This window comes from Felis catus, chromosome C1 (genome assembly GCF_018350175.1).
Source record: "Felis catus isolate Fca126 chromosome C1, F.catus_Fca126_mat1.0, whole genome shotgun sequence".
In the NCBI taxonomy this organism is placed as follows: domain Eukaryota; kingdom Metazoa; phylum Chordata; class Mammalia; order Carnivora; family Felidae; genus Felis; species Felis catus.
This window is the reverse complement of record NC_058375.1, coordinates 20,344,079-20,369,659: the sequence shown is the minus strand read 5'-3', so window position 1 is coordinate 20,369,659 and position 25,581 is coordinate 20,344,079. Positions and strand designations below refer to the sequence as shown.

General features: G+C 43.6%; 1 long non-coding RNA gene across 6 annotated transcripts; it reads left to right on the top strand.

Moving 5' to 3' along the window:
- The first annotated feature begins 168 nt into the window (after nt 1-168).
- Nucleotides 169-12,892, top strand: LOC109502179. Of its 6 annotated transcripts, none has more exons than XR_006584085.1 (5): nt 169-703; nt 3,001-3,090; nt 9,740-9,831; nt 10,339-10,431; nt 12,090-12,892. It is a non-coding gene; the product is annotated as an uncharacterized LOC109502179 (long non-coding RNA). The 6 variants fall into 6 exon arrangements; XR_006584082.1 differs by having other exon boundaries at nt 10,848-12,892; XR_006584083.1 differs by having other exon boundaries at nt 10,339-10,958; nt 11,361-12,892.
- Nucleotides 12,893-25,581: the final 12,689 nt, after the last annotated feature.

Sequence of the window (25,581 nt, the reverse complement as noted above, 5' to 3'; positions counted from 1 at the left end):
CGCACTCCCCTCCCTCCTCCTCCTCTGTTTATCTCCTCCAGCTGTCTGGGGACCCAGGAGAAGCCCAGCACTGCGCCTGCGCCACGCAGTCTCCGCCCCCGCCCCGCGCCTCACAGCCGGCGGCTACGCTACGGAGAGAGCGTCCGGCGGTTTCCAGAATAGCTAGACGGGCCCCTCCCCCCTCGCGCGCCCGGTCAACGTCTGCTGCCGGCGGTGCCTACTAACCTGCTAGTGGGGGAGACCCGCACCGCCGCGACCAATCCGCTCTTGCGCTCGCCGGACCGGCAGCCAGTGGGCAGGCGGGAAAGCCGGGCTGAGCCCCGGCGCATCCTGGGAGTCGTAGTTTCTCTCCGTCGAAGAGCTCCTGCCGGGCGGGTTCACCCCGCCCAGTTGCCATTAGTTACCCTGACGCACCGCCCACCCCACATCCACGTAAAATGCTCCCTCGCGTTGCTTCTGGGGCACCTCTCACACTCATCCAAATGCTTTTCAGAGCCCGGCGCAGTCTCCTAAGAGCCTTACCGAGACTTCCTCAGATCCCCTGAATTGGGAGACTTTTCAGGCTGGGGCCCCAGTGCCCCCCCCCCCCCCGACTCCCACACCCTAAAGCCGACCTTCATCTTAACTCCTTCCTGACCTGGATGGCTACTGAAGAGGCGCATTCCTCACTCTTGTTCCTGGGCCTCAAGGAAGAGGAGAAAAGGTAATCAGTCAGTTCTACGCAGAGTGGCTTGGAGGGGAGCCAACCACACACAACTCTGGAAACCCTCAGGCTGACAGAGACAAGGTCCATCTGAGACTAACTGGTGGAGGCACTACTGTTCCCAACTCGAAGGAAGAGGAAGTTCCAGCCTAGTGGAGTGCCAAGTCTGACAGAGGAGACACCCTCCTCTCTAAGGAAGTTGCCAAGGTGACAAGGGAGGCATCGTGCCTAACTTATGAAGGCAGAGACCGGGCCCCACCCATGAAGCGCCTAAAGTCAGAAAAAGATACTGTCATCTCTTGAGAATGGAAACTTGTCACTCACCTGTAGGGTGCCATTTGTCAGATAAAAATAATTCACTTTTATTGAGCATTTACTATGTCACCACTGTATTGAGTATAATTTTTAGATACTCTTACTATCTGGGTTTTGCAGAAAAGAAAGCTGAGACACAAAGGTTAAAAGCTGCTTGCCCAGGGTCACATAGCTGACAAGGAACCAAATAGGGATTCAAACCTAGATGTGTATTACACCAGAGTCTGAGCTTTTGAACACTACCTGTCCCTCCAGTGAGAACCAGGCAGTACCCACTCTCAGAAAGGAATATACATAATTAGCGTTTATAGTGTTTGTCCCATGTTTATCACTCCATGACTTGCTTGTTTTTTCCTGCTTCTGCTCACATCAAGTGTATAAATTAGTCTGTGAGCTCCCAAAGGGTGATTTCTTCCCATTTGGAGGAGTTAGAACCTACTTGCAAATTCAGCTTTGTGAAATGCCTATAAATGTGGGTCATTCTTCCTGATTTCTCCCCCACAGATGTTCCACTGAATATAAAAAATCATAAACTTTAGGACTAAAAGAGAGCTTTAAGATTATCTATCCGTAGCTCTCCAGGCTCAGGCTGAAACCCTGGCTAAGGTCACTGGCTCAATTAAATTGAATAATAGCTAACATGTATTGAACATTTACCATGAGAGATAAGTTCTTATCAGCGAATTAAGCAATACTCCCACAAATCACATAGTTGGTACAGTTGGGATTAAAACCCAGATTATTTGAATCCAGAACTTCCATTTTAAACCATTGCTCTATGCTGGCAATGTCACAGAGACTCTTAGAAATACTGACAGAGGGGCACGTGGGTGGCTCAGTCAGTTTAGGCATGGGACACTTAATTTCAGCTCAGGTCATGATCTCATGGTTCATGAGATTGAGACCTGAGTCAGGTTCTGCCCTTGAAGCCCAGAGCCTGCTTGGAATTCTCTCTCCCTCTCTCTCTGCCCCTTCCCTACTCATGCACATGTGTGCATACTCTCCCTCTCTCTCTCAAAAATAAACAAAACTTAAAAAAATAAATACAGAGAAGTGTGGGTGATGTTTCTGTGATTACTAGCACAGTCTTTGTTTGACACATAGTAGACACACAGTAAATATTTGTTTAGCAGAATGAACTTTGTTGTTATGGAATGGATGATAGGATGAAAAATATTAATAATAGCTGCAGCTACAATTAATTGATTATTTTCTGCCAAGAGCTCGCTTGACCTCTCATGCACTCTCTTTCTCTTTTCTACATATATGAATATATATGCATATATGAGTATATTGCATATCTATACATGTATATGCATATATGTATGTACAAGTGTATATATTTATCTATGTATACACACCTACATTCACACACTAACTCATTTGATTCCCACAACCACCTTATGACTTAGGTATTATTCCTACTCCCATTTTTAAAAATATGTTTATTTTGAGAGAGTGCGAGCACGAACCGAGGAGGGGCAGAGCATGAACAGGGGAGGGGCAGAGAGACAGGGAGAGAGAGAATCCCAAACAGGTTCCAAGCTGTCAGCACAGAGCCCAATGCAGGACTTGATCTCACGAACCTGTGAGATCACGACCTGAGGCGAAATCAAGAGTTGGACACTTAACTGACTGAGCCACCCAGGTGCCCCCCCTCCCATTTTTACATAGAAAAAACAGATTCAAAAAAGAAGATATTGTCATCTCTTAGAATGGAAACTTCTCATTCTCGCTTCCAGCCATAGATGTTTGAGAACTTTATCTAATCAAGAGAGCTGGGCTACTTTGGGAGGTGGTAAGCTCTCTGTCTTTGATAGTATTCAAGGGTAGGATAGTTCAGGATACTGCAGAAGCAATTATTCTATTGGGTAGATATTTAAGTGACACTTCCAATATTCTCTTGTTTGGCTTTTGGAAGCAGACAAGGATTATTCAAATAAGGCTTGTGACAATGAATGTAGCTCCTTTTTCTCTCCTAGGTGCACTAGATAATGCCCCAACTGAGCAGCTCTGCAGAGGCAGTCACTGATACAACCATTTTCATTTCCTGATTGGACTCCTGGGAAAAAGTGGGTATATTCAACCTAAAATTGAAGATTCTCTTATTCTACAACCCAGAAATTTTACTTCTAAGAGTTTAGAGGAAACATTACATGTGTGCACAAGGAAACACGGCAAGGAACACTACTTCTGGCCCATTATGATAGCAGAAAAAGTCAAAAAAAACTAACCTATAGGGGAATGGATGGATGAATCATGGTTTATTCATACAGCGAAGCACTACACAACCATATTTTTCTACGAAAAACACACGTTAACTATCAACACGTAAGATGTTTATCCATGCGTCAGCTAAAATCACTGAGTACCCCGCTCTTCCTGTACTGCCTCCCACTTCCCTCACTGATACTTTGTGTCTTCATCTGTAACTAGGGCTAATAAATCCCTTACAGGATTGTGGTTTAAAACAGATGAGGAAGGGGCGCCTGGGTAGCTCAGACCGTTGAGCATCTGACTCTTGACTTCAGCGCAGGTCATATCCCAGTTCGTGAGATCGGACCCTGCGCTGACAGTTTGGAGCCTGCTTGGAATTCTCTCTCCCCTTCTCTCTCTGCCCCTCCTCTGCTTGTGCTCTCTCTCCGCAAATAAATAAACTTAAAAAAAAAAACAAAACACTAGGGGCACCTGGTTGGCTCAGTCTGTTAAGCGTCTGACTTGGGCCCAGGTCATGATCTTGCGGTTTGTGAGTTCAAGCCCCATGTTAGGCTCTGGACTGACGGCTCAGAGCCTGGAGCCTATTTTGGATTCTGTGTGTGTGTGTGTGTGTGTGTGTGTGTGTGTGTGTGTGTCTGCCCCTCCCCCACTCACACTCTGTCTCTCTCTCTCAAAAATAAACATTTTAAAAAAACATTAAAAATTTTTATAAAAAATCAGGGAGATAACTTCTGATACTTAAACTCAGAAAAAAAACAGATCAAATAGAATTCTAATGTTTTAATGTACATGAGGAATAGTTAACCTTGCAGGCAATAGATCAAGTTTCCTTCCCCAGGGACCGGGTTAGTGCATCAAGGCACTAAAAAGCCAAGACTCTGTTACCTGTTGGAAGAACAGGTTATTTAGCCTCTTTATGCCTCTGTAAATAGAGTATACCATATGCCGCTATCTACTTGACAAGAGTTATAAATAGAAATTAGCAGTATGTATGTGGGACACACTGAAATTATGAAATTCAAATTTTAAAACACCAGTGAATTGGAGGACTGACACTACACAACGTCAAGACTTATTATAAAGCTATAATAATCAAGTCAGTGCAGTATTGGCAAAAGCACAGACAAGTACGTTAATGGAACAGAATAGAGAACCCCAAAGGAGACCCACGCAAATATAATGAACCGATTATTGACAACGAAGCAAAGACTATTCAATGGAGAAAAGGTAGTCTTCTCAGCAAATGGTGCTGGAATAACTGGACATCCACATAACAAAAAAAAAAAAATCTAGATACTGCCCTTACTTACATCTTTCACAAAAATTAACTCATATGGATAATATACCTAAATGTAAAGCACACAACTATAAAACTTCTTGAAGATAACTCAGGGGAAAATTTAGGTAACCATGAGTGGGGCGATGAGTTTTTAGATCCGTGAAAGAGAAACATGGAAACCTGGATTTTATTGAAATTAAAAACTTCTGTTCTGCAAAAGACACTGTTAAGAGGATAAAAAGACAACCTACAGAGTGTGTGGGGGAGTGTGGATTTGCAAAACACATATCAGCTAATGGACTTGTATTCAAAATATATAAAGACCTCTTAAAACTCAACAGCAACAGGGGCGCCTGGGTGGCTCAGTCGGTTGAGCGTCCAACTTCAGCTTAGGTCATGATCTCACGGCTCATGAGTTCGAGCCCCGCATTGGGCTCTGTGCTGACAGCTCAGAGCCTGGAGTCTGCTTCGGATTCTGTGTCTCCCTCTCTCTCTCTGCCCCTCCCCTGCTCATGCTCTGTCTCTCTCTCTCTCAAAAATAAATAAACATTCCGAAAAATTTTTTTAAAAACCTCAACAACAACAACAACAAAAACAGCCCAATTAAAAAATGGACAAAGATCTGGACATCTCACCAAAGAAGATGTACAGGTAGCAAATAAGCATATGAAAAGATGTTTCAAGATGCTCAGCATCAGATGTCATTAGAGAACTGCAGCTCAAAACAACGTACCACTATACGCTTATAAGAATGTCTAAAATCCAAAAAACTAACAATGCCAAATGCTGGCAAGGATGTGGAGCGACAGCAACTTTCATTCATTGCTGGTGGGGATGTAAAATGGTACAGCCACTTTGGAAGACAGCCTGGCAGTTTCCTATAAAGCTAAACGTAGTCTTACCATATGATCCTGGGATTGCACTCCTAGGCATTCACTCAAATGAGTTGAAAACTTACATCTACACAAAAACCTGCACACACAGATTTACAGCAGCTTTATTCATAACTGCCCAAAACTGGAAGCACCCAAAATGGCCTTCAAAAAGTGAGTGGATAAATAAGCCATGGTACATCCACACAACAGAATATTAATCAATGATAAAAAGAAATTAGTGGGGCACCTGGGTGGCTTAGTTGGTTAAGCGTCTGACTCTTGATTTCAGCCCAGGTCATGATTTCACATGAGTGAGTTCTAGTCTGTGAGTTCTAGTCCCACATCGGGTTCTATGCTGACAGTGCAGAGCCTACTTGAGATTCTCTCTCTCTCTCTCTCTCTCTCTCTCTCTCTCTCTCTCTCTCTCTCTCCGTCTCTCTCTGTCCCTCCCCTGCTGTGCTTTCTCTCTCTCAGAATGAATAAATAAACTTTAGGGGCACCTGGGTAGCTCAGTGGGTGTAGCGTCCTACTTCGGCTCAGGTCATGATCTTGCCGTCCATGGGTTCGAGCCCTGCGTTGGGCTCTGGGCTGACAGCTCAGAGCCTGGAGCCTGCTTCAGATTCTCTCTCTCTCTCTCTCTCTCTCTCTCTCTCTGCCCGCCCCCCTCTTGTGCTCTCCTTCTCTCTCTCAAAAATAAATGAATAAACTCAGGTAGGACCAATCAGAGCTAATTCAGGGGCTTTTTCCTACAATGATGACAAGGGGGTGTCTGTTTGTTCTCGACTGGTAGCTGTGTCCAGGTCCTCTAACCCTGGAGCTGCAGTGACCAGCACTGGGTGAGAGGTTGGTCATCTGAGGATGGACCAACATGGAGAAGAGTAGAAGTGAGTTGGAGGGAGACAGAGGGAGGAAGAGGAAGAGAGAGAGAGCTGCCGGATCCAGCCTGAAGACAAATACCCGGGGACTTTTCAGTTGCAAGAGCCAAAACATTCCCTTTTATTCTTAAGTCAGTTAATTTAATGTAGTTATTTAACAAGCATTTAATAAATGCCAGGAACTAGTCTAAGAGCTCTACAAATATTAACTAGTTTACTCTTTGTGACAACCCTATGAAGGCAGGTAATAGAGTATTTTCATTTTAAACATGAGAAAACAGAGGCATGGGATAGCTAAACAACTTGGCTGGCTCTCTCTTGGGATGTTTGTCCTTAGAACCTGGCCACGATTTGACCTGACTCCAGACAGTTCCCACACTTACTCCTTTGGCCGTAGTTTTCAAGTTCTCCTCGTCTACCTCCTTCTTTCTCATTAGTACCATAGTCACAGACCCTCTATACTGTTCTGCATTTAATAGCTTCCCTTAAGTTCACTTTAAATCAATTCACTTCTTTGATCTGTCCCAAGCCATAATGTCAGTGACATCATGAGCTTGATGCCCTAGACCTATCTTTCTATGAAAAACACACGTTAACATATCAACACGTAAGATGTTTATCAACACGTAAGATGTTTATCCATGCGTCAGCTAAAATCACTGAGTACCCCTGCTCTTCCTGTGTTGCCTCCCACTTCCCTCACTGATACTTTGTGTCTTCATCTGTTAACTAGGGCTAATAAATCCCTCACAGGATTGTGGTTTAAAACAGATGAGAAAGGGGCGCCTGGGTAGCTCAGACGGCTGAGCGTCTGACTCTTGACTTCAGCTCAGGTCATGATATCAGTTCGCAAGATCTGACTCTGCGCTGACAGTTTGGCGCCTGCTTGGGATTCTCTCTCTTTCCCTCTCTCTTTGCCCCTCTTCTGCTTGCTCTCTCTCTCTTTCTCAAGATAAATAAATAAGCTTTAAAAAAAATGAGGAAATAACTTAGGCACTGCTTTGTTGATTGTAAATCATGAAACACAGGGAGGTACAATAGCTGTTAAGATGACTAACTCCCCAAGGGCAAGGATGAGGGTTTTGGGGTTTTGACCTCTTATGTTTCATCTTTATACCAGTCTCTTTCTCTTGGCTACATGCCAGTCTTACTAAGTTGTGTTTATGTCCTCGGATGGGCTCTGTTTCTCTCAATGGAAGATTTTTGCCCAAGCATTCTCTACACTGTCACACTCTTCCCATGGGGGCAGAGTGTGCTTTTCAAAACTGGCCACAGTGGTATTTTTTTGTCCCATGGTTATTCTATGCCAGTAAGGTTTGGGGGAATTTGATTTGTGCCCATAGTGACTAGAACACCTCCTCTCTTTGCCTGGCTCACTCCTACTTGTTCAGCTCTCAGATGAAATGCCTCTTCTTCTAGAAGGTCTTCCCTGAGCAAAACTGGGGTAGGTCCCTGGTCATAATCTCCCATAGCATCTTCTACTTCCTCTTTTGTGACTCTTATTTCACCTGCCATGATTTTTTTTTTTTTTTTTCACTGTCGGCTTTTGCTATTCTGTGAGCCCTCTGAGGGCCGGGACCATGTCTGCCTGCAGGATTTCCAGCAACTAGCCTGGTGGATACCTGCACACAGGGGCTCTCAGTACTTATTGAGGGAATTAATGGATATAGAACTAAATGAGACCAGTGACAGGTTGCAGTTGCGTGAGGGAGGCTGGGACAAAGATTTTAAAAAGAAAGCAAGGTAGTGTGAACAGCGCCAAGCTAGGGAAGTGTGAGGAATGATAGAGGCCAGAAGAGCCTTCCTAATCTAGTTTTGAGGATCAGGAAGAATGGGCTACCCGGGAGTGAGATTTGAACCCAGGCTTCCCAGGAAGATCCACAATATGAACACACAATGTTTTAGTTGAATCACACATGCCCATCTTGTCCTGCCACAAAATTCTCCAAATCCTTGCTACTTAAAATGTGCTCTGGGACCGACAACAATGGCATCATCAAGGAGCTTGTTAGAAAAATGCAAGTTCATGGGCTCCACCCCAGACCTACTTTTTAGTTGTTGTTTTTTTTGTTTTGTTTTGTTTTGAGAGAGAGAGAGAGAGAGAGAGAGAGAGAGAGAGAGCAGGGAGGGACAGAGGGGGGGGCGGGGCAGAGAGAGAGAATTCCAAGCAGGCTCCATGCTGTCAGCACAGAGCCTGATGCGGGGCTTGAATCGACGAATTGTGAGATCATGACTTGAGCCAAAATCAAGAGTGGGACGCTTATCCAACTGAGCCACCCAGGTGCCCCAGATACTGTGTTTTATCTAGATAAATAAACACATCAAAGCTTAAGGCACTGTACCTTGATTGCAGAAGCTGTAATTTTTGGACTTAGTACCTTACACGCATTCAAATGTCAGCTCCATGAAGGGAGGGTTTTTACCCACCTTATTCTCTTCTGTATCCCCCAGTGCTTGCATATGATTAAAAACCCAAGCTGAGAGCTAGGAAACCTTATGCACTTAGTGTTACACTCTCCAGTGCTGTCACAGAGGATCCATAGAATACTGAAGCTGGGAGGGCCTCAGTTACCAGCCAATGCTGTCTGTTCAAACTACCTGCAACAATGGGGGGGGGGGTGCTCTATATCTGTGCTGTCAAATATGATAGCAGCTACCCACAACTGTCTACTGAGAGCTTGAAACGTTGGTTAGTATGACTGAGAACTGAATTTTAGATTGTAGTTTTAATTAACTTAAATTTAGCCACACATGACTAGTGGCTACCACATTGTCATCACAGGCCTAGACAAATCCTTTGTTCAATGGACAGGAAGACTGAGGCTTAAAAAAAAATGTCAATGACTTGAGTAAGCTCACACCGCGAGTAGATGGGCACCTCGATGTGATTTGATGAGCACTGAAGATGAAGCGCACAGAGCTTAGAAAGAGACGGGTCTAGGTCTCTGGTAGTGGTTTCAGGCCCAAGAAACTGGGCAACGCAAATAACTTCTCTGGGCCTCACAACTCTTCTGTAAAAGGAGGCTTTTGCGTTGCATTTGCTTGCTCTAAAATCCCTTCTAATTGTTCGCGTTGAAAGGTTCTAAAGGGCTCTTTTTGTGCCCTCCTTGCACAGTGCCACCTAGTGGCGCTCCATGAACCCTGCATCTCCTCCTCCATCAATTTCTTGATGGAGGATGGAAACTTGTGAGTTGACCACTCCCTTACTGTGAGTGATTTGGCCATCAGATCCCACTCCAGTCTACTCTCCTCACAGACTTGGGCAGCAGTTCGGTGCTGGCACTGCTAGATGTCCCAGGGCTTTTCCTGACCACCTCCCACACCCTTCAACCACAGGAACAAGCTTTGTGGCTTTGTTCTTGGTGAAGCCATACCCAACTTACATGTCAAAAGTCCCTGTGTCTGGTCCGTGGCATGGCAGCCACCTCCTCTGCCAAGCCCCCGGTTTGATTTTTTTCTCTCTCTCTGGACACAGCTCAACTGATGACCAAGAAAAGAGCCAAGCAGGTGGAGATCCATGAGGCCCTTAACATCAATCTGGAGACCAGTGCAAGAAAGATTCTCGAGGTTCTTACCCCCAGGATCATGTGACCTTGAACAAGTTATTTAATTTTTCTGAGCCTTAGTTTGCACAGTAGAAATAAAAAATATCTATTTCTTGGGTAGTTTTGAGAATCAGAAACAATATGTACTTAGTGCATAATAGGTGATCCATAAATGGCAGTTGGTTATAATCACAGTAATAATATACACCTTCTATTTGGTTGGGACTGATATCTGAACTCTAGGGGATGCAGAAGAGTTGTAGAAGATGTGATCCCAGGAGGCTGCCACAGCAGTTGTAAACAGCAGCCTGCCACGCGGAAGCAAGAATAGATAATTGAAGGCAGGGTATAATTAAGTGCAAAATGGTGGGTCATGGCCTGAGAGTGCTGCAGGAGCACAGAGCCAGGAAAGATAATAATCATCCTCATGTCTCATCACACTTCAGTGTTTACACCGTTCTTTAACATCTATAATTTTACTTATAACAGCTGTGAAGTGGATATTAATGTTGTCATCCCCATTTTACAGAAGGAACTGAGGCTCTGAGCAAAGAGGGGACTTGAGCTAGAGGCATCCTGACTCAGTTACATCCTTCTTTCCACTCCCCAGAAGGTTTTCTGGGTAAGTCTGGACTTGGGATGGTCTTAAAAGTTGACAGGCATCAGAGAAACAATGGAGGTTCTTCAAGCAGGGATACGGATTGGGGATTCAGGGGAAGAGAGTATGAAATTGGCCCAGATGAACACCGGGATCCCTCTGAGTGGGGAGAAAGCCCTGATTCTATACACTAAGGATTCCTAACCCAGCCTGGTGGGGCAGAAGAGGTTGGAGAGGGCTTCCAGGAGAAAGTGGCATCTAGGCTGAGACCTGAATGATGAACAGGTGTTGGCTAGACCTCCCAGGGAGAAGAAATATGAGCGCATTTGGGGAACTGGAATTGGTTCAACCAGGCAGGAGCAGAGTGTGTTAAAAGTGAAGCTGTGGCCAGATGGGGCAGAGCCTTGTAAGCCACATTGAGATCTTAAACTTTATTTCAGGCCACTGAGGAATCAATGGGATGTTTATCCAGGTAATTTGAGCTTTAGACAAATCACTCTGATTGCAATGTGGAGACTGAATGGCAGGGGACAAACTGGAGACAAAGACTGGTAAGGAGGCTGACGCAGCACCCAGGCAAGAAAGGAGGGCTGCCTGGTGGAGAGAGCATAGCAGAGACTGAAGATCTTGCAGATTTGGGAGACAATTTAAGAGGCAGAATGGACTGGAGTTGCTGATTGATTGGAAACTGCTGGTGTGTTGGGGGGGGGGGCGGGGAGAGTCAGGCAGAAAGAGAGGAGGTGAGGATGACCTCTGGTTTCTAGCTGGAGCAGTTGCGTGGGTGGCTGGGTTTATCCCTGGGCTGGGGAAGAAGAGGGGGAAGCAGTCCCTTGCAGGGAGAGCAAAGGGGAGGGGCTTTGAAGGGTGAGGGGATTTAGCAGCAGATGGGGATGAGGGGGTACTCTTAGTGGAAGAAAGCAGAATTTCCTCTTTTTATTCATTCAATACATTAGGGACCTACTATGTGTCAGACACCAGGAATGCAGCAGTGAACCAAACAGACCAGGTCCTTGTCCTCATGAAGTTTACATTCTAGTGCGTAGAGACAGACAAGAAGCAGAGAAATAGGTAAATATGTTAAGGTAGGGCAGTTGCTATGAATGACGAAGAGTAAACGGAGGTGGGTGATGGAGGCTGCCATTTGGATGGGGTGATCAGGAAAGGCTTCTCTGACTTTTAGGCAGAGATTTGAACAAAGTGAAGCAGTGATATGGGGAGCAGCGGTTCACCCTTCTGGGTAGAAAGAAGGGCAGGGCTTAAAGGGGAGAGGTTCTCTGTATGCTGGGGCCACGCTAACCATGGCAGGGGGTGAGTTCGGAAACCGGTTTTGCTTTCTCCCTGTTCTGCCACTTACCAGCTGCATGATCTTGGGCGAGGCACTTACCTTCTCTGAGCCTCAGCGTTCTCATCTACAAAATGGGTATACTACTACAGCGTTGCTAGGAGGACCAAACAAGGTTATGCATAGTGCCTGGCACAGAACAGATTTCTCAGTAACTGTAGCCTTTTGTTTTCTTTTTCCGTGGAGGGATTAAAAGTTATAGGATGGAGAAAACTGATTTCATTGAGCTGAGGTGAGAATCTGATAAATTCTGTCATTGAACTCTCGTGGCTACGACTGGCTGGTGCACACCAATATGTTCTGTCACTTCCTTTTCCTCTCCCTTCTTTTCCTCTCCCAGCTTCTGACCTTGATGTATTTGTTTCCAAGCAAGCCTGCTGAAGAGAGACTGATACTGGACAATTCTCCTGACGGCACGGTATCCTAGGTTCAATCTAGAAGTCCCTCTTTTGCACCCGAGCCCCCTGTCCCAACCGATGACTGGTTTCAGTTCACTCTGGGAGGAAGGAATAAACAGAGAGGGTGTGGTGGAAAAAATGACTCAACCCAGAGCTTGGTGATTTTTACAAGAAAGCTCCACCCTGCCCAGGGGTCTCTGTGCTAGGTGGGCGGCTCCAACCCTTAGCAGGTGTGACATGTTGAGATTCTAAATGCTGAACCTCCAAGGACCACTGAACCAGCACCGAGTAGGGGTGGCAGGGTGGATCTTGGAGGTGGTCATCTCTGTGCTAGTGACTTGGATTCATGCCAGAGCTTGGCCTCTGCAGGCAAAGAAGGAAGAGCATGTGGAAGGAAGGGGCATCAGAAGGGGAGGATTGTAGGGGGCCTCAGGAAGCTGATCTGTGTGCCCATGGCTGAGTCATTGTGTAATCAGTCACACCCTTGCTCAATAGCCTTCAATGGTTCCCCATTGCCACAGGATAAAGTCCTAAAGGCTCAACCAGAACCCAGCCTACAGTCTCAGGCGGGCCTGCTACTCTACCCCTTCACATGCTTCCTACAATGCTTTCTGCTTAGAATAAGCAAGACTGTCTTTTTTTTTTCTGATGCTTTTCTCCATTTCATATATATGTGTAGTTGTATATATGTCTATATTTCAGTATGCACACATATATACACACACACTCACACATCATATATATATAAAACCAAACTTTTCCTTTAGAATAATTTTAGATTTAAAAACTTTTAATGTTTATTTCTGAGAGAGAGTGCACAGTGCACATGGGGGAGGGGCAGAGAGAGAGGGGGTCAGGGGACCCAAAGCGGCTCTCTCTGCTCTGACAGCAGAGAGCCCAATGCAGGGCTTGAACTCATGAAGCGTGAGATTATGACCTGAGCCTAAGTCAGATGCCCAATGGACTGAGCTACCCAGGCGCCCCAGAACCATTTCAGATTTAAAGAAAGATGTAGGGGCAGCCCCAAAGGTGCAGCCTGGGTGGCTCAGTCTGTTGAGCATCCGACTCTTGATTTCATCTCAGGTTATGATCCCAGGGTCATGGGATCGAGCCCCGCTTCAGGCTCTGCGTTGAGTGTAGAGCCTGCTTAGGATTCTTTCTCTCTCTCTCCCTCTGCTCTCTACCCCACTTGCACTCTCTCTCTCTCTCAAATAAAAAAAGAAATAAAGAAAAGGTACAGAGATAGTCAAGAGAGTTTCTATATACGATTTACCCAGCTTCCCCTAATATTAACATCTTGTATTACTGAGGTGTATTTGTTAAAACTAAGAACTCGACATTGATACATTTCATTAAACTCCAGACATACTCAGATTTCACCAGTTTTTCCACAAATGTCCTTTTTCTGGTCCAAGATCCCATCTTGTAGGATACTATGTTGCATTTACTCCTCATGTCTCTTTAATCTCTTCAAGTCTGTGACAGCTTCTCAGTCTTTCCTGTCCCTATGGCCTGGATAGTCTTCAGAAGCACTGATCAGATCTTTTGCAGAATGTCCTTAATTTGGGTTTATCTGATGGCTGTGGGTTTAGAGGAAGAATAGTACGGAGGTGAAATGCCCTTCTCATCATATCCGCCTATCAGAATGCACGTGCTACCCATGTGAATTATTACTGGTGACGTCACCCTGGATCACTCCGTGATATCTGCCAGGTTCCTCATCTGTAAAGATACTTACACCCACCCACATATCCTACTCCCTCCCCTCCCTCTGCTATTTCCATACTCTAGTCTTAAGCAACTCACCAAGACCAGCCCACACTCAAGGAGTAGAGAGCGGGACTAAGGTCTACTTTCCGGAAGGGGGAACAACTACATAAATTATTTGGAATTCTTTAAAGATCTGTCTCTTCTCCCCTATTCATTCATTCAATCAATCACTTATTAATATCATAATGAACTCAGCTCATATATATTTATATTATATTTTGGATTATAATCCAATACTATGCTGTTGTGTTTTTTTTAAAGATTCTATTTTTTTTAAGTAATCTCTACACCACAGTGGGGCTCGAATTTACATCCCCAAGATCAAGAATCACATGCTCCTCCGACTGAGCCAGCCAGGCACCCCTCCCTCAATACTATGTTATTTATTTTGTTGCTCAAATTGTGGCTCCCAGCTTTAGCCACTGGGAGCGCTGTCAGGATGACTCTTGTGTCCTTTGCCACACCTTCATCGTTTTGTTTTTTTGAGCTGTACCCCACCGCCACAGGATAAAGTCATTAATTATATTCATTCCTTTGTATCTTCCTCCTGAAACCTTCCCCTGACCTGCAAAGCTGGGATTGGGTGCCCCTCATATGAACATTTGTAGCACCTAGTACTTATTCCTGTCCTGATTCTATATTAATGCATGTCCATGGAAAACAAGTTAGAAGATGCAGATGTTTAAGGAAGAAATCAAGCTAGCATTTCCACGGTCCAGGAGAAAACTGTCTAATGACCACAGTGGTATGAGAATATAATGGGTTCTCTTTCAGATTTGTGCTTCATTCACTAGCCACATGGGGCCAGTGAGCACATGAACTGTGGCTGGATCTGAGTTGGGATGATTTAGTACCAAAAAAGAATGTAAAATACCTCATTAACCACTTTTTATATTGATTATATGCTAAAAGGATAATGTCTTGAGTACGTTGAATTAAAGAAAACGTTATTGGGGCGCTTGGGTGGATCAGCCGGTTAAGCATCTGACTTCAGCTCAGGTCATGATCTCACAGTCCGTGAGTTCGAGCCCCGCGTCGGGCTCTGTGCTGGCAGCTCAGAGCCTGGAGCCTGCTTCGGATTCTGTGTCTCCCTCTCTCTCTGCCCCTCCCCTGCTCACGCTCTGTCTCTCTCTGTGTCAAAAATAAATTAAAAAATTTAAAAAATAAAGAAAACACTATTAAAATTAATTTCACCTGTTTCTGTTGACCTCCTCCTCCTCCTCTCCCTCCTCCTCCTCCTTCTCCTTTTATTATCTTTTATTATTATTATTGTATTTAACAGAAAAATTGAAATTATATGTGTGGCCTGCATTATATTTCTGTCAGACAGGGGTGCCCCATGACCAGATGTATTTGAGCACTGAGTGGATTTTGGTAGAGTGGTGATGGCAGCAGTGGAGGTTGGATTAGGTGACATTTATTTATTTGTTTGTTTATTATTTTTGTATTAAAGTATAATTAATATATAATGTCCTACTAGTTTCAGGTATATAATAAGTCAACAGCTCTATGCATTACTCAGTGCTCATTAAGATAGTGCCCTTGATCCCTTTTCCTATTTCTCCCTTCCCCCTCCCCACCTCTCCTCTGGCAACTATTAATTGTTCTCTGTACTTAAGAGTCTGTTTTTTTACTGAGAACAAACTGAGGGTTGATGGGGGGGTGGGAGGGAGGGGGGGTGGGTGATGGGTATTGAGGAGGGCACCTTTTGGGATGAGCACTGGGTGTTGTATGGAAACCAATTTGACAATAAATTTCATATATTAAAAAAAAAAGTCTGTTTTTTTTGTTTGTTTCTTTTTTTCTTTGTTTTGTTTCTTAGATTCCACATATGAAAGAGATTATAGGGTATTTGTCTTTCTCTGATTTATTTCACTTGGCATGATACCCTCTAGGTTCATCCATTTTGTTGCATGTATATATATATATATATTTTTTTTTTCTTTATCCATTCATCTATAGATGGACAGTTGGGGTTTACTTGCATACCTTGGCAATTGTAAATAATGCTGCATGACCATAGGAGTGCAAATGTCTTTTAAAATTCATGTTTTTGTTTTCCTCAGGTAAATACCCAGTACTAGAACTACTGGATCATATGGCAATTTGGTTTTTAATTTTTTGAGGAACTTTCATGCTGTTTTCCATAGTGGCTACACCAATTTACTTTCCCACAAACAGTGCACAAGAGTTCCTTTTTCTCCACATCCTCGTCAACACCTGTTATTTCTTGTCTTTCATTTTAGCCATTCTGACAGGTATAACGTGCTAACTGATTTGTGACATGATTTGCATGTCACTGGTGATCAGTGGTGATGAGCATCTTTTCATGTATCTGTTGACCATCTGTATGTCTTCTTTGGAAAAATGTCCATTCAGTCCTCTGCCCACTTTTAATCAGATTGTTTTTATTTTTGTTTTTGTTTTTGCTGTTGAGTTGTCCAAGTTCTTTATATATTTTGAATATTAGCTGCTTGTCAGATGTATCATTTGCAAATATCATCTTCCATTCAGCAGGTTGCCATTTTGTTTTGTTGATGGTTTTCTTAGCTCTGCAAAAGCTTCTTATTTTGGTGTAGTCCCAATAGCTTAATTTGCTTTTGTTTCCCTTGCTTCAGGTGACCTGCACATCTAGAAAAATGTTTCTATGGCTGATGTCAAAGCAGTTACTGTCTACATTCTCTTCTAGGAGTTTTATGGTTTCAGGTCTCACATTTATGTCTTTAATCCATTTTGAATTTATTTTTGTGATTGGTGTAAGACAGTGGTCCAGTTTCATTCTTTTGCATCTAGCTGTCCAGTTTTTCCCATACCATTTATTGAAAAGACTTGCTTTTCCACATTGTGTATCCTTGCCTCCTTTGTCATAGGTTAATTGACCATATAAGCTACTACTGGGCCTCTACTCTGTTCTACCGATCTATGTGTCTGTCTTTGTGCCAGTACCATACTGGTTTTGATTACTACAGCTTTGTAGTATGTGTTGGGATTATGACACCTCCAGCTTGGTTCTTCTTTCTTAAGATTGCCTTGGCTACTTGGGGTCTTTTGTGGTTCCACACGATTTTTAGTATTATTTGTTCTAGTTCTGTGAAAAATGTTGTTGGTATTTTAATAGGGATTGCATTTAAATCTGTAGATTGCCTAGGCAGTATGGACAGTTTGACAATATTGGTTCTTCCAATCCATGAGCATGGAATATCTTTCCATTTCTTTGTGTCATCTTCAATTTATTTCGTCAGGATTACATGATCTTTTTTTTAATAGGTTTTATTTATTTGTTTGTTTATTTTTATGTAATCTCCACACCCAGAGATTGAACTCACAACCCTGAGATCAAGAGTGAACACTCTTTCGACTGAGCCAGTCAGGGGCTCCATGATTATGTGATCTTTATTTTTATTTATATATTTTTGGCATTATCTGATCTTATTTATTTTATGTATTAAAAAACCCTTTTTTAATGTTTATTTATTTTTGAAAGACAGAGCACGAGCAGGGGAGAAGGAGAGAGATAGGGAGACACAGAATCCCAAGCAGGCCCCAGGCTCTGAGCTGTCAGCACAGAGTTCGACCAGGGACTCGGATTCACGAACTGTGAGATCATGACCTGAGCTGAAGTCAGATGCTTAACCGACTGAGCCACCTGGGCACCCCTAGGGCTACTTGATCTTTAAGGTAGATTTTATCCTTGAGAGCTTATGATTCTATTCCTCTAGTCATTCTCCCACTCTTTGACTATACCTATACTCTGCTTGTGCCAAATTGTTCTCTTTTTTTTTTTTAATGTCTATTTATTTATTTTTGAGAGAGTGAGAGCAAGTGGGGGAGGGGCAGAGAGAGAAAGAGAGAGAGAACCAAATTGTTCTTACTCCCCAAACATTCCCTTTGGTTGTTTCTGAGCCTTTGTTTACCCGGTATGCTCCATCTAGAATGTCTTCTCTACTATCTCTTCTGTCAGAATCCTACCAAACCTGAAAAGCAACTTACATGCCCCCTCATCCATGAAGCCTTTCATGGCCCCTCACAGCCAGAAGTAAATTCTAAACGTCTCCAGCTCCACTATCCACCACCCCCTCCATACATTCCATACTTTGGCAATTTGCTGACTTCCATCCCCCTACTAGATTGGAAGCACGTTGAGGGCAGGGGTAGATGGCACAGATACTTGTAAGAACCAATGTCCAGATCCTCAGACTTTACTTATGCTCTTTCTGAAGACCCACCTTTTGGAGAACACACGCTGAGGTCCAGGGCCATTTTCTTTCCCATCTCCCCTGCTTACACTTTACAAAAGCCACTCACCCAAGTTTTTACCCACAGCATTGGGGGGTGGAGATGTCGCACTTCAGGGCACCAACTAAAGATAAAGGATTCTAATGACTGAATAATAGGCATTTTGCCAATCGGGCAGTTGCTAGTTCTTTGCTTTCAATAAAGTTGAAAGAGGTTCTAATTTTGTTGTCATTAAAAATAACTTTTGATAACAGACCGCTATGTGATTTTTGTCTTGTAACCCAGAAGGAATTCAAATAATTAGGTGACATGATTATATTATTGTAACGAAGCTCTCTCCATTCTCCTCTGCTTATTTATGTGAATATGGTTTCTCAGTGATTCTATTTATAAACATAAAAAATAGACATAAAATTGTAGTTGAACCCAGCTTTATTCCAACAATAATAATATTTATCCAGAAATATATGAACTGGGGAGCCTGGGTGGCTCAGTCAGTTAAGCGCCCCACTCTCCATTTCAGCTCAGGTCATGATCTCTCAGTCATGAGATCAAGCCCCGCAGGCAGGCGTGGAATCTACTTAAGATGCTCTTTCCCTCTCTCTTTGCCCCTCCCCCGCTTGCACATGCACATGTACTCTTCTTTCAAAAAAAATTTTTTTTAATAAATAAAAATTAAAAAAAACACAGAAATAACATGTACTAATTACAAAAAGTCTATTTCAGTAAAAGATGCATTTCCAATATTATTTTCCTGTTGGCTTAATAATTACTTAGGTTAAAAAACAAAATTCAACTGAGTAAATTTGATGATCATGAATCAGGTAGGATCCCATCTCGAAAGTAGAGAGGTGCTTGGAGGAATTGTATGAAATGGAAGGTTTTTACAGGAAGGAGCACAGGCCATGAAAACTTATAAAAAAAAAACAAACAAAAAAGAAAGGCAAGACTACCTTCCTTGTTGCAGGCAAGATCTTTTTCCTTTTGGGGAAAAGGCAGAGGGTCTTGATATGCAGACTACTTCCTCTTCCTTTATGGGATGGAGAAGGCCTATGCATGGATTACCCCATGGGTGCTTATCAGAAAATTCCTGACTGACTGATTAGGATTTTACATTTCTTAGGGAGGTTGAAAGAGCATTTCGATTAGATATTAAGCCCTGGTTTGGTGACTTGGCCTGGCTCAAGTAATGCCTTGTGGGACCTGTGGTTTTCTTTTCTTCTTCTTCTTCTTCTTCTTCTTCTTCTTCTTCTTCTTCTTCTTCTCCTTCTCCTTCTTCTTCTTCTTTAATGTTTATTTATTTATTTTGAGGGGGGGGAGAGAGAGAGAGAGAGAGAGAGAAAGCTTGCACACACTCACAGGGAAGGGGCAGAAAGAGAGAGAGAGAGGGAGGGAGGGAGAGAGAGAACCCTAAGCAGGCTCCTCACTGTCAGTGCAGAGCCCAGGGCTGGGCTTGATCCCACAAACCATGAGATCATGACCTGAGCCAAAATTAAGAGTCAGATGCTCAACTGACTGAGCCACCCAGGCACCCATGTGGTTTTGTTTCCTTTTTTTTTTTTTTTAACATTTATTTATTTTTGAGACAGAGAGAGACAAAGCATGAACAGGGGAGGGTCAGAGAGAGGAGGAGACACAGAATCTGTAACAGGCTCCAGGCTCTGAGCTGTCAGCACAGAGCCCGACGTGGGGCTCGAACTCATGGACTGCGAGATCATGACCTGAGACGAAGTCGGACGCTTAACCAACTGAGCCACCCAGGCGCCCCTGTGGTTTTCTTTTTAACATGTATCAAAAGATATATATTACGTTGCTCCGATCAGTTGTGTAATAATACACATAATAATAATAATAATGCCAGTAATCTTTGTATTATTTAAATTTCAAAAATTTTCAAATTGTAATTTATATGTAAATTTCTCTTGAAGTATGAATTAGGTAATCAATAACAGACTTTCAAGCATAAAATACATCATCCTAGGATAACAATGTGTGAGAGGAAGCAAAATGTAACTATACATTCAAAAAGAAAAAAATAATGATATAGCATTTCTGTCTGTTAAAGTAGAGTTTGTTCCAGTATGTTCTCAAAATGAATGACAGTATATTGATGATGGGACAGTTTTATTTAAAATATTGATATTTACAGTATTCTCGGAAGTATATTCTTTACAATGATTTACATGTAAGATGAACATTTTAGTTGTCAATTAAAAACTATGCCAGGGGCACCTGGGTGGCTCAGTCAGTTGAGCATCGGACACTTGATTTGGCTCAGGTCATGATCCCAGGGTCATGGGCTGGGATCCACACTGAGCATGGAGCCTGCTTATGACTCTCTCTCTCTCTCTCTCTCTCTCTCTCTCTCTCTCTCTTCCCCCTCTCTTGTTTACGCTGTTTCCTCTCTCTCTCTTAAAAAAAAAAGCCAGATATCCTGCCTGTGCTTCTGAAGACCATTCTTTGCCCTCCCCCCCACCTCTACTCCCCTAGTTGTCTGATTTTGATGGAGGACATCAATGGCTCTGTGTCTTCCGGTCTTGGTTTGGGTTGGGCCAATGCGGAGCCTTAGCAGGAGACAGAGGGGGAAAACAAAGTGAGGTCAGTGACTCTATGGCTCTAGTTCCTACTCTCTGGAGGTCTAGTTTATCTGACCCTGCCCCTGGACAGAAAGTTAGTGCTTCTCTCAAGCAAAGGACTTGTCCCTCTAGGCCTCAGGTGGTAACAGCCTGGCTGCTGCCTATCCCAGTTTCCTGCAGGATCCCTTGTGATTTTTCTCTACCTCGACCACACCTTCTAAATTACCCCTTTGTATATGGTATAACTGTCTTGAATTGTCTTAATTTGAGTGTGCCATTCATTTTCTGTTAGAATTCTCACAAATGCAGAAGGGATGCAGAATTTGAAAAAAAATCCCCTGGGGCGCCTGGGTGGCTGAGTTGCTTAAGCATCCAACTTTTGATTTTGGCTCAGGTCATGATTTCACTGTTTGTGAGATTGAGCCCCATGTCAGACTCAGTGCAGAGCCTGCTTGGGATTCTCTTTCTCGCTCTTTCTCTCTGTCCCTCCCCTGATTGTGCACCCTGTCTCACGCACACGTGCTCTCTTTCTCAAAATTAAAATAAATAAACTTAAAAAAAATTAAAAACCTCTTAAGGGAGCCAAAAAAGCAAAAATTCTGAAGACCACTGATTCACCCTATAGCCTCATCCAGTCATTCAATAAACATTAACTGCATCATACCTAGTGCTCCACTACAGAGATGAATTACATGGGGTCCCTCTCCTCAGGTAATAATAATTGAGTGGGACAGAAGACACACACATAATTAAGCAAAGGGCAACATAATGGAGAATGATATGTGCTTTATTTTTTAATTTATTTTTTATTTTTTAAAGTAAGCTTCATACCCAACCCGCAGCCCAACGCAGAGCCCAACACAGAGCTTGAACTCACAACCCTGAGATCAAGACCTGAGCTGAGATCAAGAGTCAGATGCTTAACCCACTGAGCCACCCAGGTGCCCTGATATGTGCTTTAATAAAGATATGGGCAAGGGGTGCCTGGGTGGCTCAGTGGGTCAAGCATCCGACTCTTGATCTCAGCTCAGGTCTTGATCTCAGGATCATGAGTTCAAGCTCGGTGTTGGGCCCCACACTGGGTGTGAAGCCTACTTAAAAAAAATAAAATAAATAGAAGTATGGACAATAAGTTGTGGGAGCCCTAATTCTACCTGGGGGACCTGGGGATAACTTCACTGGGAGGTTTCATTTGTTTTATGGCCGCAAAGTTAAGTAAGAGCTTGCTGGATGGAAAAGGGAGAAAGGGCATTCAAGGCAAAGGGGCAACGTGAATAGAGAACCAATGGTTATCAAAGGATTTGCTGAGTCATGGCTGTGTTTCCAAAGGTGGTTCAAAAAGCACAAAGAATAAAGGAAATAATATGTAAGTATGATTAGGTTAAAATAAAGAACTTCTACATGGCAAAAGGCATTATAAACAAAATTAAAATACTAAATGGCTCCCAGGAAGAAGATAATTGCAATTCATGTATAAAGAACACCTAGAAATCGGTAAGAACTAAAGATAAGCAAGCAAGTTGAAACATAAGCAAAGGACAGGAACAGACATTTCTGTAAGAGGAACTCCCGAAGGCGGAGAAATGCAGATCAACACGATTAGATAGCACTTCCAAAGAACAAATGTAGAAAAGGGAAAAATAATAACTTTACAGTGGAGAAACCTGGAAGCACCACATTAACCATGTGGTTGAGGGTAATCATGTCACCAGTAGTAAGTCACGTGGGTAGCACGTGCCCCCTGATAGGATGTGATGAGAAGGGCACTTCACCTCCATGCTATCCTTCCTCTATACCCATGATCATGAGGAAAACATAGATAAACCCAAATGAAGGACATTCTGTAAAATATCTGATCAGTGTTTCTGAAGACTATCCAGGTCATAGGGCCAGGAAAGGCTGAGAAGCTGTCACAGACTTGAAGAGACTAAGGAGACATGAGGAATAAATACAATGCAGTCTCCTAGATGGGATCTTGGACTAGAAAAAGGACGTTATGAAATCTAAATTAATCTGGAGTTTAATTAATAGTAATAATCTGAAACACCTGGCTGGCTCAGTCGGTAGAGCATGTGACTCTTGATCACAGGGTTGTGAGTTTGAGCCTCACATTGGATATAGAGATAGCTTTGGAAAAAAAACAAAACCAAGTAGTAAGCCAATGTTGGTTTCTTAGTTTTGACAAATCTGTCATGGTAATATAAAATGTTAATATTAGGGGAAATTGAGTGAGGTGTATGTGGGAATTCTCTTGACTTGTTTGCAACTTCTCTTTTGATTTAAAGATATTCCAATGTAAAAAGTTTATTTAAAAAAATGCTGAGAGGGGCGCCTGGGTGGTGCAGTCGGTTAAGCATCCGACTTCAGCCAGGTCACGATCTCGCGGTCCGTGAGTTCGAGCCCCGCGACGGGCTCTGGGCTGATGGCTCAGAGCCTGGAGCCTGTTTCCGATTCTGTGTCTCCCTCTCTCTCTGTCCCTCCCCCGTTCATGCTCTGTCTCTCTCTGTCCCAAAAATAAATAAACGTTGAAAAAAAAATTAAAAAAAAAATGCTGAGACACTATTTTATACCCATCACATTAACGAAGGATAGAAAGTCTGACTCAAACAAGTATTGAGGAAGATATGGGAAAGGTGGGTCTCTTATACTTACAGGTGGGAGGGCAAAAGATGCCTTAGGAAGGGGTGCCTGGCTGGCTCAGTCAGTAGAGCATGTGACTCTTGATCTCAAAGTTGTGAGTTTGAACCCCACATTGGGTGTAGAGATTAAAGAAAAAAAGATACGTTAGGAAAACACTTTTGTCTAGTAAAGCAGAGAATATACAAACCCTACAATCCAGAAATCATTTTCAAGTATATAGGAGAGGAATTCTTTTTTTTTTTTTTTTTTTTTTTGAGAGAGAGAGAGAGGGCACAAGTGAGCAAAGGTCAGAGAAAGAGAGAGAGAAGTGGGGGTCACCCGAAGCAGGGCTTGTGCTCACCTGAAGCGGGGCTCGAGCTCCCCCAATGTGGAACTTGAACTCACAAACCGAGAGATCATGACCTGAGCCAAAGTCAGACACTTCATGACTGAATCATTCAGGAGCCCTTAGGGAGAGGAATTCTTAAGCATGTGCACCAAGACGCATGTGTCAGGGCAATTGATATGGCATGGCATTGTTCACAATACCATAAAATTAGAGCAACTTCAATGTCCATTAAACCTGGATGGAGTGTTTGAAAAATAAATAGCAAGAAAGCCAGGAGGGCTAGAGCAGAGAGAAGAAGGGGAAATGGTCAGAGATGAGGCCAGAGAGATGTGGGGGCTACATTGGATGGGGGGTCTTAGAAATCATAATGAGGACTTTGGAAGGTCCTGAGCAGAGGGAGGCAGCATATGACTTGGGCTTTAGAGGGCTCCCTCTGGTTGCTTTGTTGAGACGAGACTGCTCAGGGGCTTTTGTAATAACTTGGGCAGGAAATGGTCGTGGTTTGGTCCAGAGTGATGGCGGTGGAGGTGCTAAGGAGTGCTTGGGTCCTGAACATATTTTGCGGATCTAATTGGCAGTATTGACATGAAAAAGGTTCACCAGTGAAGTTTGACTGAGGATTGACATGAAAGAAAGAACGGATGACTCAGGTTTTTGGCCTGAGTAAGGGGAAAGATGGAGGGACTGTTCCCTGGATGGGGAAGACAGTGCAAAAAGCAGGCTTGGGGCCAAGGTGGTGAGGAGAAGGCCTGAAATTCCCTTTTGGACGTGCTGAGTTTGAGGTTTCCATCCAACAACCAGGTGGACATGTGGAGTATTCAGTTGGACACCGTAGCCTGGAGTTTAGATCAGACGAGATAAAACTCTGTGTATGATATGTACTTAGATGTTATTCGAAACCTCAAGAAAGGGTGAGATCACCAGAGAAATGAGTATCAATGCAGAGCAGTGCAAAGGTGGGAACCAAGCCCTGGGGCCCCAGGATATGCAGACTCTGTGCAGGAGGCTGAGGAGGAGAGAGTGGAGAAGGGGAGGATTCAGTAACAAGACCAAAAGGCCAGTGGGGCGGAGGAGGAAGGGCGGGGGGGGGGGGGGACCAGGAGAGAGCAGAGTTTCATCCGCTAATTGAAGTTATGAGTTCAAGAAGGAACAAGTGATCACAAGCATTGAAGGCTCTTATAGGTAAACCAAGAAGAGAATTGAGGAGTGGCTGTTTGAGCAACGTGGAAGTGTGGAGGGGAAGAGTAGGCCTCCCCAAAAGATATCACTTCGGTAAAAGGTTTGTTTTTTTTTTTTAAATATGTATTCATTTTTTTGAGAGAGAGAAAGAGAGACACAGTGCAAGTGGGGGAGGGGCAGAGAGAGTCAGAGACAGAATGCAAAGCCGGCTCCGGGCTCTGGGCTGTCAGCACAGAGCACAACGCGGGGCTTGAGCTCACAGCCATGAGATCATGACCTGAGCCAAAGTGGGACACTGAACTGACTGGGACACCCAGGTGCCCCCAAAGGATTATTTTGATCTGGAGGTAACTGAGAAGAAGCAGATGCAAGGAAGGCTCTCTGCCCCGCCCCCCTTTGGATGAAAGGAGGATACAGATTTCCAAACGTGTCCCTGCTCCTTCTCTACCAGGAAGGACGAGAGTTAATCCCCGAGACAGCCTTAGACCCTTAGCCTGGAGATAGCACCAGAGGAGTCTGTATAACAAACATCACTAATGAACCTTTCTCTATCGTTAGTTTCCCATATGTTTGCCTTCCCACAATTTGCTGCCCCTGGAGACAGGTTCTTTTCCATTGTCTTGTCACTTCCCTAAAAATGTATTGTCCTTTGCTAAGATGATATATAAGCCCAAGCTCTAACTAAACCTTTGAGTCTCTCATTGC